Source organism: Solanum lycopersicum, chromosome 5 (assembly GCF_036512215.1).
Source record: "Solanum lycopersicum chromosome 5, SLM_r2.1".
Classification (NCBI taxonomy): Eukaryota; Viridiplantae; Streptophyta; class Magnoliopsida; order Solanales; family Solanaceae; genus Solanum; species Solanum lycopersicum.
In genome coordinates, this window is record NC_090804.1 from 13,053,271 (window position 1) to 13,073,255 (window position 19,985).

Consider the following 19,985-nt stretch of genomic DNA (forward strand, 5'->3'; position numbering starts at 1 on the left):
TTGGAGCCTTGAAAATTTCTAGAATTCTTGGCCCTCTTAGCCAATGCTTTGTCTTGACCATCTCGCCTTACCCCTTAAACTTTTTGCACATAATTTGTTGCCTCATTGAAACTCTTCACTGCAGAAGTCATGTGGACAGAAAAAACATGCAACTCAGAATTCAATCCTTTCAAAAATAACCAGATCCTCTCCTCTTCCGTAGTCACCAACTGTGTCGCATATGTGGATAAGGCATTAAACTTGGCCTCATAAGCAGCCACAAACATACCACCTTACTCTAATGCCATAAACTCATCCTTCTTGCGATTTGTCAAGGTCCTAGGTACATATTTCTCTAGAAACTAGGCATGAAATTGGGTCCAACAAAGCGGAGGTAGTGTAAAAGATATGCATTCCATATAAGCTCTCCACCATTGCTTGGCCTCACTTTGAATTTGAAAGGACATAAACTCAACACCATGTTGGTGAAAAATTCCCAATTTATGCAGCCTCTCATAACAATCCAAGATGAACTCATAAGCATCTTCAATCTTCGAACTAAGAAATACCGAACCTTGAACTTTAAAAACTTGGTAAACATATCATGCTGATTACCGTACATCAAAGAACCCAACAAAGGATGAAAATAATGCATCAATACCTCCTATTTAACATGTAATGGGCACAGTCCTAGCTACTAGAGGATTAGTGGGGGCTTGATTGGGTGGTAGCATTCCCATACAATCCAACCCTTTCAAGAATGACATGATCTGGTGAGAGAATACCGGATCGACGAGAGGGAGCCATGTCTCTTCAACCTACACTCCTTCCTCTTGTTAAACCTCCTCAATCTCTACTTCCTCTTCCATCTCTTCATTATTTGCTGGAGGGTTCTTATTGATCGGAATATTTTCAATCTACACCTCATTCACAGTAGGTGTCACTCTTCCATGACATCTATACCTAGACCTTTCTCTACCTCTACCTCGATTGTGACCTCTCATCGTGGGTTCCTTAGTTGGAGCATACACGGGAGCTACGGACTAACACCATTACATATAGTATTAGCTATATGCAGAGAAAATATTTAAAGAAGTTAGAACCAATTTGAATCGACAGATACCAATTGGAATCAAGTAATAGCACAAAAGAGACAAGAGAAGAATGGGCATTTTCTGAAGTCCTAAAGCCTCTTGAAGAAAAGTAAAGACATCCCTGTACCGTTACGGGAGACTTTATTAGACTCGTTTTGATACATCGAGATCAGTGAACCTAGGCTTTGATACCAACTTTGTCACGACCAAAAATCGTCGTGATTGACATCCACAGTTATGAGCTGCTGGAAAACCACTAGTATTATTCAACTAAAACAATTATTCTAAAACTAAGCTATTCAACTAAAACAATTATTCTAAAACTAAGGCATGTAAGTCACGGAAACAAGTTAAATGACTAAAAGCGAAGTTCCATTACTAAACAAAAGATCTAACAACAAACATTTGCAGAAGATAAAGCTAGAGTCTAAAAGTCAATGTACTAAAACTACTAACGATAACCAATTCTTAACAAGGAATTTCTAATGAACTATTAAACTAACTAAACATAAAGGTCCAAGTCCAAAAATGGTAGATATGGAAGAAAGAGAACTCCATGGCATTCCAAAAGAAGTAGCTCACCCTTGAGGTCGATGCGATCATCTCTAATCACCTAAACGATGTCTGCCAATAGTCGTTTGAAGATGCATGTAGTCAACAAAAATAAGAGCAAGTACAGAATCAGTACACAACCATCGTGTACTGGTAGGATCACGTGGCTATCCCACTAATGAAATATATAAGAAGTCGAACAACAATATAATCACATGCATATATATCAACATAATCAATATTATCAACATGACAATTTGATAACACATTTCACATGCCTAAAACATCATTGGTCCTCTCACATAATCCAAACTCAACCAGTTAGCTTGCTGAAACATGGCAATCTGATCCAAAGTATGCCAGAACGTGGCTATTTAATCCAAAGTTATGCGAAAATGTGGCAATGTGATCCAAAGTTAGTTGCAAGAACGTGGTGGTCCTAGCCTAAATCACACATTATAACCACAATCACAAGTACATCATCAAGATCATACATTTTGCGTCATGATTTCAGAGCTACATCATTCATCTATCACATTTACAACAAGTGTGATCAATATTGTAACATTCATATACATACACGTATCATAATGAAGCAAGAACATGCATACAACACACAATTATAAAATCACAACTATAACCTAGCTCAAAACAAGGTTCAAACCCTAAGAAACTTGATGCTTCCTTTTCGGAATTGTTCCACTTTTCTTTATCTACAAACAATCATAATAACACATAAATTAATGAACAATCACTAATCACCCAGAATAATTTCAATTCTATGAAACATATATTAAACCAACTATCCCACTTAGTCAAATTAGGGTTAATTACACACTGAATTTATTAAGGAACTATTCCCTATTAATATTGACCCACTCAATTAAGTTCTACGGATCGAAAAGTGCATCCGGTGAGTGAAAACCTTACCTTTAGCTTCAAGAATTGTGAAAATTAGGTTGAATAGATCAGAGGTCGTTCTTTAGCTCTAAAACTTGAAAAATACCAAATAAGGTCATTTTGGGATTTTATTTATGACTTAGTTCATGCCTGTCCCGCTATTGGGACGCCCATCCCGCTGTCGAGGCATCGCTGCGATGGCACAAATCCCGCTACAGCAGCAACTTTTGAACCAGTGATCTCTCATTTAAAAAATCCCCAAAAAATTATAATTTCAATCTTTTCCTCGTCCACTACAACGGAACCCATCCCTCTGTAGCGGCTTCACTACAGCGGTAATAACCCTGCTTGAGTGGCAAGATTTGAGGTATTGAGCGTTTTAGATAATTTCACTTCTCCCTTTTTACAACACATCTTAACCCACTATGCTAAGAAAATACCCTTAATGCTAAGATCGATTCCTAGAGATCTATTTATCCAAATTTGATTTCGTAAAGTCTTACGGATTCCTTAACGAGTTATCTACCCGATTATGTAATCAAAATCATATTTACTCCGCCCTATTGCTACCAGATTTTCCTATACCTTGATGACTCCAATTTCCTCCAAATATGGACAAGGTTGGGAAAATCCTAGTAATATGAAAAAGTTTTTTTGGCCCCAAATTTTCCTTTTTTGATATTTCTATTACGATGGAACGTGTTCGTTACATGATGGAAAATGATTTCGGCTAGTGATATGAAACAAAGCCGATAGAAACTGAATATGGTGAGAGTTGGTTCTACTTTTTGGGTGCTTATTATTACTTATTAGTTAATTATCAGTGATGTAATTGATAACTGTCATTTGATTACGTACTACATGCTTGTTGTTGTCTTGTTACTTTAGACAGTGTATATTAATCCTTCCCACTTTGGACAATGAGTATCAAGCCTTGTGAAATGTATATTGTAGAGCTATTAGGTTGGAGTGATTTCTATGCAGATTTTAGTTTTGGGAGGCTTGGTCGGGATGGAAAATAGTAGTCAAATTTTAGCTAGGTTGCCTTTTGTTTATTAGGTTCCTTTCTAGTACCGTGTTGTTGGTACTCACCGTTACTTCTACACCTATGTAAGTTCCAAGTCCGAACCCGTGTGATGTACTCTTTCTTCTTCTGATTTTGAGCCTTGTCAAGTATTTTTAGAGGTAATTTCTTGTCCTTACATCAGACCTTCTTGTTCTTTTACTTTATGATTTGTTCTCTTTTCAAAGCAAAGACTATGAAACTTGTATTTATCGATTCAAATTTTCTTTTACATAAGTGGCTTATACACATGACAACCAAATTTTGGAGTGTTAATGAAAGATTAAGCTTTCCTCTCTGTCTTGTTTCTTTCTTTATATTTCTACATTTATTTTATTTTTGTTGGATTAAGATTGACTTGTCTTGGTGGTAAAAAAGTTTCATCACGTCCATATTTAGGTCGTGACATATAGTTGACATAACTTTTTATCAACCTTAATAAATACGAAGTACAAAATTCTATAAAATAAAAATACTCATCCCTAGTAAAATGACAAGTTCCATTCACTTTGAATAGTCAATGTTATTTGACTTGTATCACTTAAAATACATTTTCCACTAATCAAAATGATTTGAGTTTCACCTTCCACTCATTTCATATTTTTAGTCCTTCAACTCATTCTTAAACATTTGCATACTTATGAAATGCAATGCAATGTAACTAAAGGATACTTTTTGAATGATTTTGACATATTATTAGGCACAATACTCAAGTTCCTCATGCCTCCAACCAATGCAAATCTCCACACAAAATCTTACAACTTAACCTTACCTTACATCATGGACTATTTTGTCTTTTCTTTATTACTATTCTACATACATACTCTCCCTCACGTTCTTTTACTCTCTAATTGTTTGAGTTTTGTTTGTAACGAATTTCAAGTTACCTAGATATATCAACAATATTTCTTTATTATTTAAGTCTAAATTATTTTTGAGTTAATGGTTATGATTTATGCATATTTGGTTTTGGTTCAGGTATGAGGTGAAATAAAATAAAATTCTACAATGTATTATAGCTATGACTTGAAAAAACAGTTTTTTTTCCATTTGCATTACTTTTTTTAAGTTTCATTATTGGGTATTTAAAATAAAAATTTTCATTTACCTTATCTCTACTTTTGTCTTGATATAATCATGACTTGGTGTTGACAGTTATATGATTTAAGAATCTTTTATATCTCCTTTAATATATTAAAGTTGACTTAATATATAGGGTAATGTTGATTTTTGTGGAAATTTTGTTTCTTTGGTTAAAGAAAAGATACATATATAGTTTAGGAATCAATTATGTACATTCAAATATGTTTTTAGAATTAATATCATTACGAGAAATAGACATGAATACTTTTGTAATATAATTTGCATAATATTTTCACCAAACTTAATTATAAAAAACAAAAACAAAATTCTTCATAGAATTTCCATCCACAGTAAAATGATATTTAACATTACTCGAGAAAATATCAATCTGAAAAGGATAAGTATATGAAAAAAATTATTGATTTTCTGTAGAGTTTAAATTCTATACATCTTCAATTTAAATAGTTCGCCATGACTATGATATTTTGCATATTATCTTTTATATGAGACTTGTTCTTCCTATTATCAGCTAATAATTTATTTTTCTCATTTTAGTAGAGTTTATTTTTTTTAAATGCTGTAACTCCCAAAAATTTCTAAGTTAAAACTCGAACTATTTTTCATTTACATATAAGATCGTATCGGGTGATTCCTGAATAACTCTTAGTTGTTACTGTCAATTTGTTAGTGTGGGAATTATTTTGGATATTAATTAAGCTCACTAGTATCGCCTAGCACAAAGTTTAGTAGAAAGCTTGTTTACCAGTTTGGCTTTGATATAAGATTCTACTTAGTTAAGGTTAAAGCATCTTTATCAATAAAGTTTTGATATAAGAGTCTTAGGTAAATTAAGAACGATCATACCCCTCAGAATATAATGAATTTGCTGGTCCATGACTTACCAAATTATAGGCTTATGAGTCTTGTTTCCAACACCACCATGTTTGCCTCATTCGAGTTCAGAGTAAAAAGTTACGTCCGTTTTAGTGAAGCTCCATAAGGAAGTCAATGTTAAACGACTATACCTATGAATAAAACCCATTGATGAATTTCCTATATATTTTGATTGACGCCCTAAGAAATACTGAAGAAAAGATACATATTCTTCAATAACCCTATCTTCCTCTTCCTTGATCTAGAGAGAAGATTTTTGTGGAGAACCTTAGAAAAATTTTAGCAATTGATTGAATGAGGGAGTTGGGAAACTTCTTAGGTAAAGGGTAGTTATAGGTCTCAAATTAGGGTAAAAATGATATAGCATTGACATTAAGTGCATAGAATAAACTCGAATACTCTTTAAAAATAATTGTCAGACTGGCCTACGAGTCTGACCTATGGTCTGTCCTAGTGGACCCTAGAACCAACTTTAGAAATCTAAATTATCAATCTTTTCCCATGAGACTATTGTACGGCCCATTGAATCTTCTATGGTGCGTTAAACACATTGATAGAACTCAAACTTCACTTCAAATTTTCACTTAGTCTAGAACTTTTATCAAGGACCTTTCTATGGTTCGAAGGCCAAATGAAGCCTTGTCAAACCCATAGGACTGAGGTCCTAAAGCAAATCTCTACACAAATCCTCCAATTTGTTCAGTCAACTCGTATGTCAAAACTTAAAAAACTTAATTTTTAAAACTCAACTGGCCAACTTCTACGGTTGCCCTTCTACGACTCGTAGGACATGCTATCGTCCATAGATGTCACGCCTGAGATAACCCCAAGACATGGACACAAGACCTAGAATCACAAGTAACCTCAAGCTAACCCTATTGGCATGCCATGATAATACTAAGAACAATAATATCTTATGTGGAAACTAATCATAAAGTAAATCTAAAATGATGGGAAATACCCATATACTTAAGCTGAATATATGAAATGTGAGAATTTAATACAAAGAAACATCCAAATGGAATACTAAGTTGAATCTGACTATGTCAGAGAATAGCCTTTAACTAACAAGAAGTGTTGGGACATGCCCCGCCATAGTATACCAAAACTAAAACAAAAAAAATATTGAAAGAATAACATGACTATTCTTCTCGAATAATGAGTACTCACTAGAATGTTGTTGAACTCAAGATCGGAAATCGATCTAAGCGAGATATAGATGTTAAGAACCTGCACCTACATCACGAGAAGATGTAGAACATAGTATGTGTCAGTACTTGAAAGGTACTGAGTATGCATGATAAATTAAAGGTAAAATAAATATGTAATAAAGAAGGAGTATGCTCTGAACATGATATAGATACTAAATACTAAGCTAACTGAATATAATGACCAAATGATAACATGCTGAGACATAATCCTGACTATACTAATACGTGGTTAATGCAAAAGAGTCAGACTGAACTGTGGGATCTACTAATAACATATAATAAAAGCATATGAGATAAATACGGAGTCTGATGTATATGTCCCATCGAGAGGACCCAATACACCTGACGAAAGGTGTTGAGACATGCTGAGTGATCACTAAAATGATGCCTACAGAGGGGACTTACAACCTACGTGGCTCTTTATGAGACTATATGGGTGATTGATACAAGTTCAACTTAGTATTACGGTACTCCCACTAGATTAAATGACTAATACATTATGGCTAGATTTCTGGAATATACCGGATAGCTCAAAACTGACATGTTTATTGGGAATGCACATTAATATATTGATAATGACACATTCAAGACTGATGCATGTATCGTTAGGTAGTGGAGCCTGATTAATATTGATGTACAGTAACCAAATAATCTAAATAATTAATATATATAACCCACAACCGTGGAAGTTTACTCATGGGGTGTTACCACGAAATATTGATTTCTCTCTTTGTCTCTCTAGATCTCTCATCTCTTTCTCTCTAAAATTCTTGTGTTCTTCATTCATCAAGTGTGTGTGTGTATGGATTTTATCCAAATAAATGAGAAAGGGGAGATTCATCGGGCAGTGCTCTCAGCATTGACCGAAGGGGGAGAAGTAAGACGAAAGGCCAAAATTAACATGGTCGATCAAAATCAAAGAATCAAGAAAATCCCCAAACATATCTAAGGCTTTATTGAAGGAAAGGGGGATGTTTGCATAAAGACCACCTTGGGAAACCAGTGGACATTAGAGGATGTCAAATATATTCCTGGGCTCAAGAAAAATCCGATCTCTGTTGGTCAGTTGGATAGCACGGGATATGCAGCAGAGTTTGGGAAAGGTTCGTGGAAGATTGTGAAAGATTCTATGGTAGTAGCTCGTGGCGCCAAATCTGGAACCTTGTACACCATTGCAGAGTGTATTAACATGGACGATGTTGCTGAAGGTGCTTTTGGTTCATGTATGTGGCACAACAGACTTGGACACATGAGTGCTAAAGGAATGAAGATGCTGGTTGCAAAAGAAGCATTAGAGGGCCTGAAGTCTGTTGATATGGGTCTTTGCAAGAGATGTGTTATGGGCAAGCAGAAAAGAGTAAGCTTCACAAAGACTCCTAGAGAGCCAAAGAAAGTGCAGTTGGAAATGGTTCATACAAATGTTTGGGTACCATCTCCAGTATCATCACTTGGAGGATCCAGATTCTATGTTACCTTCTTTAATGATTCCAGCAGGAAGGTATGGGTTTACTTCTTAAAGCATAAGTCAGATGTGTTTGCAACTTTCAAGAAGTGAAAAGCTAAAGTTGAGAATCAGACCGGTTTGAAATTCAAATGCCTATGGTCTGATAATGGAGGAGAGTATGACAAATCAGAGTTCAAGGCACTCTATGCAGCTGAGGGAATCAGATTGATGAGAACAGTTCCCGATAAGGCAATGCAAAACGGAATTGCTGAGAGGATGAACAGAACATTGAATGAGCGTGAAAGGAGTATGAGGATACACTATGGGCTACCCAAAACATTTTTGGCGGATGCTGTAAGCACAGTTGCATACTTGATTAATAGGGGACCATCAGTTCCTTTAGAGTTCAAGATTCAAGAGTAGGTGTGGACAGGAAAATAACTCAAGTACTGACACTTGAGGACTGTTGGTTTCACTGCTTAAGTTCATAATGATCCAGAAAAGAGAGACAAGCTTGATGCCAAGACTATGAGGTGTTTCTTTATAGGATATGGTTCTGATTTGTTTGGATATAGTTTTTGGGATGACAAGAATAGAAAGATCATGAGACATTGTGACATGACATTTGATGAGTCTTTCCTGTACAAGGACAGAGAGCAAAAGGTTCTAGAGATTACAAAGCAAGTAGGAGTTCAGGTTGAGTTGGAGAAGAGTAACTCCAGAGATGTCGAAGCAGATGCTCAACCAATTCCTACTGAAGAATCTGAAATGGAGCAATTTACACCTGAGCAGGTGTTAAGGAGATCATCCAGAACCATCAGGGCACCACATAGGTATTCACCTTCATTACACTTTCTATTTCTGACTGATGAGGGGGAACCATAGCCTTTTGATGAGGCTCTACAGGTGGAGGATTTGATCAAGTGGGAGCAAGCCATGGATGACGAGATGAGGTCACTTGAGAATTACCTGCAGCGAAGACAGCTTTGCTGAACAAGTGGGTGTTCAAAATCAAGACTGAACCAAATAGCAAAAGAAGGTTCAAGGATCGTTTAGTGGTTAAAGGATATTCACAAAGGAAAGGTATTGACTAACCTGAAATATTTTCTCCTGTTGTGAAATTAACCTCTATTCTTATTCTATTGACTATTGTTGCATCAGAGAATTTGCATGCAGAGCAAATGGATGTAAAAACAGTGTTTTTACATGGAGATCTGGACAAAGAGATCTATATGCAGCAACTGTAAGTATTTGTGGTTCTAGGCAAGTAACATATGGTATGCAAGCTCACCAGGAGCTTGTATGGACTAAAGCAAACACCAAGGCAATGGTACAAAAAGTTTGACTCCTTCATGATCAAGAGTGGATTCTGCAAAGCTGAAAGGATCCCTATTGTTACTTCCAGAAATATACTGATTCATATGACTTTCTACTCTTGTATGTGGATGATATGTTGATTGCAGGATCTAGTATGAGGGAGATTAATAATCTGCAGACAAGGTTGTCTGCAGCGTTTGAGATGAAAGATTTGGGTCCAGCAAAGCAGATATTAGGGATGAGAATTTCTCGTGATAGATCTTCTTGCACTTTAAATCTATCTCAGAATTTGTAAATTGAGAAGGTGTTGAGCAGATTAAGGGTTAATGATGCTAAAACCAGGACTACTCCATTGGCAAATCACTTTAAATTGTCAAAGGAGCAGTCACCCTAGATAGACGAGGAGCGTGAGCATATGGAACTTGTTCCAAATGCTTCAGCAGTTGGAAGTTTGATGTATGCTATGGTCTGCACTAGACCTAATATAGCACATGCAGTGGGATTTGTTAGTAGGTACATGTCGAACCCGGATAAAGAGCATTGGGAAGCTGTGAAGTGGCTTCTGAGATATATGATTGGTACATCAGTACTTCACTTTGTTTTAGCAAAGAGAAGGTGACTCTACAGGGTTTTATGGATGCTGATCTTGGTGGGGATGTGGACTCGACCAAGAGTACATCTGGGTACATTTACACCATTGGTGGAATAGTAGTGAGTTGGATGTCCAGGCTTCAGAAGTGTGTTTCTCTTTCATCTACTGAAGCTGAGTATGTAGCAATAGCTGAAGCTAGGAAAGAGATGATATGGCTGGCATATTATCTGGAGGAATTGGGCAAAAAGCAGAGCGAAAATATTCTTTACTCAGATAGCCAGAGTGCCATACAATTGGTGAAAAATCTAGTCTATCATTCGAAGACAAAGCACATCATAAGGCGGTACCATTTTCCTTGCAGGGCAGTGGAGGATGGTGATATGTGTTTGGAGAAGATAGAGGGTGGAAAGAACCCGATAGACATGTTGACGAAATGTATTGTTTTTAGGAAACTACGGTTATGCAAAACCTCGATTGGTCTCTGTAGTTGTTGATACAGATGTTGCGGTGTGGTAAATATGTTGATGATGAAGAGTTTTTTTTTAGAATGTATTTTTTGGATGACTGAATAAGTCTCCAAGTGGGAGAATTGTTAGGTTGTGGAGCGTGATTAATTAATCTCCATTTATTCTCTGTAACCAAAAATACTCTGAATAATTAATAAATATACCCCATCACCGTGGAAGTTTACTCACGGGGTATTACCAAGAAATATTTATTTCTCTCTTTCTCTCTCTAGATCTCTCATCTCTTTCTCTCTAAGGTTCTTGTGTTCTTTATTCATCAAATGTGTGTGTGGATTCGATCGTAACATGTATATCTAAAATACTAAATATCATACCTAGCATGTGTAATCATGAACTACAGAAAAATACATAACTAGGGTTCTTAAATTGATGCAAGAAACAAAGTAATAATATTATAACCTAATTTGGAACATTAAATAAATTAATTCATGATAATCTAGTGAAATTCTAGAAACCTTAGGTCTTGTTGATAGTAGGGAATCAAGAATTTGACTCAAATTTAGGGACCTTATGGGCGAAAGGAACCCACCTGTGAAATCTCACATGGTGACGAATTCCAAAGAAACATCTTTATATTTCAAGGATGGAACAGATGGATTCTTGTTATGTTGTTGAACTAGAATTTCTCAACCTCTATCTCCTTTTACGTTATAATTTTCTGAGTTTTTAATGAATGAGTTAACTTAGGTATGTTCTAGTTATGTTTATAGGCTAAAACTAACAAAACCCACGTAGTTTAGGGTTAAAACAACGTAGTTTAGAGGTCCAACAAAAATGGGAAAAACCCAAAGTCCCCTAGCTTAAGTTGCTAACGGGGATGACCACAACCACTTTCACGGACCGTGAAGTGGGTCGTTGATACACTCAAACTGTACTTCCCTAAAGAAGTAGAAGTGGTTGTATCGAGTAAAGAACTCAAATTTTAGGTTGGGGTCGATCCCACGAGGAAAATGGTTTAGACTTGTTTTTAATCTATGATTACTTCTATTTAGTCAAGTCCTTCCCGAAAACAAACATTTAAAGGAAGGATTTTGTATAACAAAAGTAATTTATTAATTCTAAGTAAACAAGTAGCTAGTTCAAATATTTGATGTTTATCAAATGATGAGAGAAACTAGGGTGTAAGTGTTCCCCATAGATTCGTAACGCATTAACCCTCACTATAACAACTATGTCCTTGTATCTTGCATAAAAAGTGGTATGTATCCCTAATTCCTTGGTCCAACAACTAGTGAACTTCACTCCGCACCTTGGTCCGGCTACGTGTGTGTAATTTACTAAACCTTACATTTTACCTCATATTAAGCATCATAATAGATGTATGGCTTCGTTGTTACTTTGCACCAATCGACATTAGCCTATTAGATAGTATATACTAAATCTACATTGATAATTCTTTTCTTATTATCTACCTCCTTGGTTTGGCAAGTAGCAACAAGGCGAGTTCTAGCGTGTGCACTAGTTAAAAAGACTTCTAAACGAAAGAATTATCAATACATACAACCCTAGTTATGGATTTAGTTACCCATGTTCATAATTACACAATTCATATTAATTAGACAAGAATTCATGTACTTACTTTGATGGGATTAAAGAAAATCCAGAAAATCACTTGAATGCGAGAAAATAATGCAATAAACGATTCCAAAAAATGAAGTATTTCCCAAAACCCAATATTCAACAACCAATGTTACAAATCAGAAAAATAACCAAGAGTCTAACCCTAAAAATGAGGGTTTTGGTCCTATTTATAATAAAAGAATCCTAAACATAAAGGGAAACCTAAATAAGGAAAATCTTTCAAAAATGCATCTCCCGTTGACGACTTGACCGAAGGACGGTCAAGGTAACGATGGATTGTCGACACCGTACATCAACTCTATTATTAGTTGCTTTCTTCTCCAACTCTCTGTTACCATCGATGGATCAAGACGATGGTTCGTTGACAGGACGACAGTCCGTCGATGGACTTCGTTGCTCCACACTTAGAATCTTTTCAAATTGGGTACTATGGCTACATTCTGTTAACACCAACAATCACCAGGTTGGTCCATCGATGCGACGACGGACCATCATCCCTTCAATATCCTCACACTTAGTTAGAATTCCCCTATCTTTTCTTGGCATCATAACATCTTTATGGTGACGGATGCCACCTATGGACCGTCGATGGGTAGACGGACCATTGATGGCTCCGTAGGTCATCTTTTCTGCAATTTTCAGCACATCTTCAGTATTTTCATTCTGGACATTTTTTCCTGCAAACAAAAAAATTTACATTAAAACTACTTCAAAGAGGCCTCAGACACACACTAAACTTAAGGAAAAATCATTGAAAGTACCGTGAAACCACGGTACATCAGTCGTGGCCTTCGTTTAATCTTATGGTCTAAGACTCTCGGATCACGGACCCTCCCAAGGCCCATGTGAAGGACCAAGGATCGTGAAGGTATTTGTGGTCTTCACTTGGGATAAGGATTCTAAGAAGCTTGCTGGGGGGCTACTGTTTAGATTTCCACGGACTTCCCCACGACCCATCTTCAGACCACGGACTGTGATGGTCCCCATGGTAGTTACTTGGGTAAGGAGTGTTTGAGGCTATTCTTTGAGGCCTACTAGTTCAGTACAATGTATACTACCATGATCCATGAAGGCATTCGTGGTCTGACATTTGGGCCCTAGTGTAGTTTAACTCTAAACCACATGAAGGTCTACGGACTGTGGACCCTGTCATGGTCCACGAACCAGCCATGGTTCACTATATCAGGTAAGGTCAACAATTTTTTTCTATGTTTGATTCTCAATGTATTATGATATCTCCCTTTTGGGAACATTCTCCCTTGAATGAAGGCTAAACTATCTTAAATGGAGGGAAGTAGCTACAACCCTACCACTAAGCACTGAAGACTGATTTATGATTGAGCTTCAAGCAAGTACAAACTGAAGGAACATGATGCTAAGACTGATTTCACGCATGAATGACTGAAAAAGTAAGAGAAAAATACCTCAAGATAGAGTGGAATCAGAAGGAAAGAGATGAGTGTGCTTGAATTTCATGGTTGCTTCTACTTCTACTTCCCGAATAGCTTTCTTTACGAAATGACTTCTCCACAAAACCTTCAGTGAAGAGATTTATTTGTTTCTCAACCTTTGAACTTGAAGATAAAAGATTTCAACTGATACCTCTTCAGAAGTGAGACTATCCTTCACATCCACACATTGTAAAGATACAATAGATGTTGGATCACCCATACACAACAACGAAATGTGGAAAAATGGATGCACTTCTGCTAGTTCTGTTGCTAACTCATAAGTCACCTTACCATTCCTTTTCAAAATCTTGTAAGGGCCTAAATATCTAGGACTAAGCTTCCCTTTTTTTCCAAATCTCATCACCCTTTTAATAGGAGACTCTTTTAGAAAGACCCAATCATTAATTTTGAACTCTAGTTCCCTTATTCCTTACATTTGCGTAGATTTTTGGTGACTTTGGGATGTACTAAATCTATCTACAATGAGTTGAACTTTCTCCATAGCTTCATGGACTGAATCTGGTCCTTTCAAGGTTGCTTCACCTACTTCAAAAAAATCAACAGGAAATCTACATTTACGCCCATACAATGCTTCATCAAGGGTCATTTTAATGCTAGAATGGTAACTGTTATCACAAGCTCTTAACATATCCTCCATGTTTTAAATGGTATGTTTTGCCTGATCATCCGTATGTGGATGAAATGTTGTGCTAAGATTAACCTAAGTACCAAGACCTTTCTGAAATGACTTACAGAAATGAAAGGTAAACTAAGGAACTCTATATGAGATGATATAAAAAGGAACCCTATGCAACCTGAATATCTAATTCATTTTAAAGATTGGCATAGTCCTCCACCAAATTTGTAGTTTGACCGCCAAAAAGCGAGAAGAGTTAGTAACTCTGTCAACTATCACCCAAATAGAGTCATGTTGTCTGCGGCTACGAGATAATCCCTAAATGTAATACATGTTGATTACTTCCCACTTCTAAGTAGGAAAGTCGATCTCCTGAGTCATATGTCGTACTTTCTAATATTCTAACTGTAATTCCTAACAGTTGGGGCACTTAGCCAACAAATCTATAACATCCCTTGATGTTTTTTTGCGATCGTGATCAACAGCACTGGCCTACAGTCTGAGTTTCTACGAATTAAAGTGAGTATAGTAAACTAACCAACGGTTGGGCTCGTGTCCCAATAGAGTGGTAGTAAAAATAGTAGTCAACTAAAATTTATTTTTAGTTAGTGATAGTTTAAGACATTATCAAATAAAAACAAAGTAAATTCAATTTGTGACACCAAAATGTCAAATATCAAAAATGGTTTTATGACAAGTAGTAAAAACGACTAAAATAAAGGGAAACCGAGTACGGGGAAAAGTTCTTGGGGTGTGACCGCAATATATGTTAACATAAACTAATTGGTACATGTTTTTGATAGGAAAATTTGCAAAATAAGGGTAACTAGGCTAAGCTTTAAGTGAAAGTAAATTTCCTCTCGGGCAATTTACTCCAAATCGAATGGGTTCCTCTCGGAAACCCACTCGTGCAAAAATGACTAGACTACGCCTTATCCATACCCGTTCTTTCGATAAAAGGTGCTTGGATATGAAGCTATGGATCACCCTCTAGGATTGAGCCTCTTGCCCCCTCACTACTTAGGACATCAATCTAGTGGGGGTCCTGGTTTCACTGCCTTCCTCTCGAGCAAGCCGAAAACACATAGGTGGTTTTGTATTTGCAACCGCAAATGCATTAATTTAAAACCACAACCACTAGGCAAAATTACCATTAAAAACATATAACCCTATCAGCAAGCAAGACCAAACAATAATATCAACACATAGTTGCTAAATCACACTCCAAGAATGGGAATTTTTAGACACACATCAAGCAATAATAGAATACACCTAAAGTGATAAAGAAATCAAATGGGTATAAGAAATTAGACCTTAATATGAGCAAAGGAAGAATAATGAAGAAGACTCACTTCCAATTTGAGGAAAAGGAACCTCTTTCTTCAAGTCCCCCACAAAACCCTCTCCAAACTTTATAAAAATTGTCCAAACTAGAGTAATAGCAAGAAAAAAATTATAATAATGTTCGGACCCCGAAAAATAATAACTAAGGCTAGTATTTATAGACTTCAGATTAAGTGATAACGAATTTTTTTGGCGAATTTAGTCGTGATTCGGCGATTCTCCCTTCTTCTAGTTCATCACCATTTATGCTTTGCCTTTATAGTTTATGCATGTTATAACATTGGGTGGAATAACTCTGCTTTGCGTAACTATTCGAAAAAATGTCGACTACTCCTTTTTATCGCCTTTTGAATCCTTTTCCTTGAGGCTTCACTAGCTGGAACAAAGGCGAAATGTAGCTCTTCAGCGGATTGCCAAGTATACTTGGCGAAGCTCAGACTTCAACTTTAGCTCTTTTTTTATCCTTTTTGTTCCATATTACGCCTTAGATTCATGCTTACGCAAAAGAAAACTTCAAATACCTAAAACAAAAGAGTTTTCATCAGATATTGAGATAAAACAAGAAATTGAGGACACTATTTACATTAAAATATAGCTCTAAATGAGTCTAGTTTGAGGATTCATCAACCTTTTCATGCCATTCCACAAAAAGATTTCCCATAGATCACAATACATCTTAGTGGCGCCTGGATGAATAGAATAACCTGAAGTCATGGGCTTCTGTTAGAATCTGTTATCTCAACTCGCCCATAGTATGAACATATTGTCAACCCTCATAGCGAAGCACACTATCTCCCACTTGGGAAAATACCTTAACTCTCTATTGATGGACTGTACCCTAGAGTTCAAGCAATATCGAATTAATGTATTGTTTTTCCTTAACCTTCGTTACCAACAATGATTCGGATCCATTTTGAACTGTCACACCACCATCTAAGATGCTCATAAAAAGAACTTCTAAACGAGCAAGCCTGTGAACATCCCTTGGTATCTCTTTTCTTTCTTCCTCAACATGTGCTAAACTACCCATAGATAGTCTTCTAAGGGTATCTGCTACTACATTTGCCTTACCAAGATGATAATGGACACTCATATCACAATCCTTGAGGAACTCAAGCCATCTTTTATCGCGAAAATTCAACTCTTTCTGGGTGAAGACATATTGAAGGCTCTTATGATCAGTGAACACATCTAAGTGAACACCATACATGTAGTTTATCTGAATCTTGAGTGCAAAAACTATTGCTGCAAGCCCGAGGTCATGAGTCATAATTCTTCTCATGCAGCTTAAGCTATCAGGAAGCATAAGATATAACCTTACCTCGCTTCATCAACACAACCTAGGCCTACTCTAGATGCATCACAATAAATCACATAACTGTCTAAACCCTCTAATAGATTCAAAACATGAGTTGTAGTCAACCTAGTCGTTAGTTCTGTGAAACTTTTCTCACAATTATTTGACCCTGAAACTTAAGCTTTTTAGAGTCAACCTAGTCAATGGAGAGGTTATGGATGAAATCCCTCCACAAACCTTCTATAATAACCTGCTAGACCCAAGAAACTTTTGATATCTATAGAAGAGGAAGGTCTAGTCCATTTTTTCACTGCTTATATTTTTTGGGAATCCTCCTTTGCAAGATACTATATGTCCAGGAAAAGCTACAAAAACTGTAACCAAAAGTCACACTTGTTAAACTTAGTAAATAACTGGTGATCTTTGAGAGTTTGTAGTACAACTCTCAAGTAACTTGCATGTTCTTCCTCATTCCAAGAATAATTGAGGATATCATTAATAAAGACGATAACGAACAAGTCCAAATACTTCTTGAACACTCTGTTCATCAAATCCATGAAATTTGCAGGAGCATTGGTTAGTCCAAATGACAATACTTCAAATTTATAATGCCACTATCTGTGACTTTGAGTTGATGATAACCTAATCAAAGGTTTGTCCTTGAGAAATTACTAGCGCCCTGAAGTTTGTAAAACAAGTCATCAATCCTAAGCATGGGGTATTTATTCTTGATTGTAACTTTTTTCAACTACCTATAGTCATTACACATCCTGAGAGAACTATCTTTCTTCTTTACAAACAATACAAGTGCACCACATAGCAAAATACTAGGCTTTATAAAGCCCTTATTTTAAAGGTATTTCAATTTTTTTTAATTCCCTAAGCTCATTTAGATCCATTTTATAAGGAAGAACAGAAATAGGGTGGGTATCAAGAAGGAGATCAATTCCAAAGTCAATTTTCCTTCTAGGAGGAACTTCGCGAAGATCATCTAGAAAGTCATTAAGCACTAGAACTAACTCAAGAGTTGGGGTTTTGGAGCTTGAATCTATAACCTGAACTAGATGATAGAGATAAACCCTTGCAAATTATTTTTCTGGTCTTAAGATAAAAAATGAGTTGACCTGCAGGTTCTAAGCTACTACTCTTTCATTCTAAGATTGGATCATCTTAAAACTGAAAATTAATAATCCTTGTTCTAAAACAGACAGAGGCATAACAGGAATGTAACCAATCCATGCCAAGAATGACATCAAAATCTACCATTTTTTACTCTACAAGATCTGATGACGTGACTTTCTCATAGACTATGATAGAGCAATTTCTATATGTATACCTGTCTACCTATAACTAGGTCTCCGACTGGAGTAGAGACTAAGAAAGGTTTTGAGAGGATTTTTTGACTAACATTAAACTTAACCGCTATGTAAGGAGTTATAAAGGAAAGAGTAGCCCCTGATCTAACAAAGCATATATATCGAGATTAAAGACTCGTAATGTACCACTTACTACATCAGGAGAATCTTCCAGATCCTGGCGAGCTTGAAGAGCATAAATCTTGTTTTGGCGCCATCTGCCACATGTACCCGATGAGTTACCTACTGAGTCGGGCGACTTGTTGGTGTTGTTGAAGTTGTAGGCTGAGTTCTACCATTATTTCCTCCTTGACCCTGTTTAGAAGGACAATCCCTCAACTTGTTGCCAGACTGACCATACTCAAAGCATCCTTCTTTTCCTACAAGGCACTTGCCCGGATGGTTCTTACCTCACTTAGGGCATGTTGGGTACGTTTTGGTACTTGAAACACTTTCTTGAAACTTAGATCCTGATGTCCTACCTTTCTGTTCTTGTCTGAACTGGACGATGGAACACTAGCTAACGAAGGTGCTGGAGCTGAAAAATTCTACTGACCCTGCGAGCGATTTCCTCCATCCAACTTCTATTGAGAATACTCATAGTTTCCAGTTCCATCCTTCTTATTCTCCTTAGCCCGTTCCTTAAATTTATCACCCTCAACCTGCTGAACATGAGTCATGAGCCTAGAGATGTTCATATTTTCCAGCAAGATAGAATTCTTACACTCTATTTCACTAAGTCTGGGACTCCATATAGAAGTTTATTCATTTGAGCCTTGAAATCAACAACCATGTGAGGACCTTACATATAGAGTTGGGTACTTGAGTCCATTATCTAAGACTATCATGATACCTTGTTGTAAGTCCATGAATTCCTGAGTCTTTGCTTCTCTTAGTACCCTTGGGAAGAACCTGTCCAAAAAATTTCACTAAAGAAATCCCAATTGATAGGAGCTGTATTGATCTTTTTCCACTGATTATACCAGATATGAGCCATATCCTTGAGTTGTTAAGATTCTAACTCAACTCGATCATTCCCAGTTACCTACATCACTTCAAAGATCTTCTTGACCTCATCAATGATGTTTTGGGGATCTTCGCCAATTTGCGATCCTAAGAACTTTGGTGGATTTATCTTAACAAAATCTCTCACTCTAGCTGCAGCTGAGCCAACATTATCATGTGCTGGAACTTGAGCCCATTGATTGTTCTGGTTGCCACTGTAAATGGCATTCCGGAACTCTACATCTGAGACTTGTTTATTCTATATTTGAGGAGTTGTCCTTTGCATTCATGAAAATTGAATTCTTGACGTTAGATCTACGAAGAGGAATGTCTGTAACATAGAACATTGGTTCAGAGAGAGGAATTAGATCACACCTTATACGCTATAAGAGTAACAAAGAAAAGGAAGATTTTTCCAAAAACAAATTGCAGCCTCCTTCTCATTAGATGTGGTGCACTTCACACCCATAAAATGACACTACTTAGTGAAGCTTTTTCAGACATCCTAGGACACTTTAAGCCTAGTGCTCTGATACAAAATTTGTCATGCCCTGAGCTACCGTCGAGACGTGAACACGGGACCTAGGATCATAAGTGACCCCAAGATAACCCTGTTGACATGGCAAAAGCATACAAAGAACAATTATAATCAACGCAGA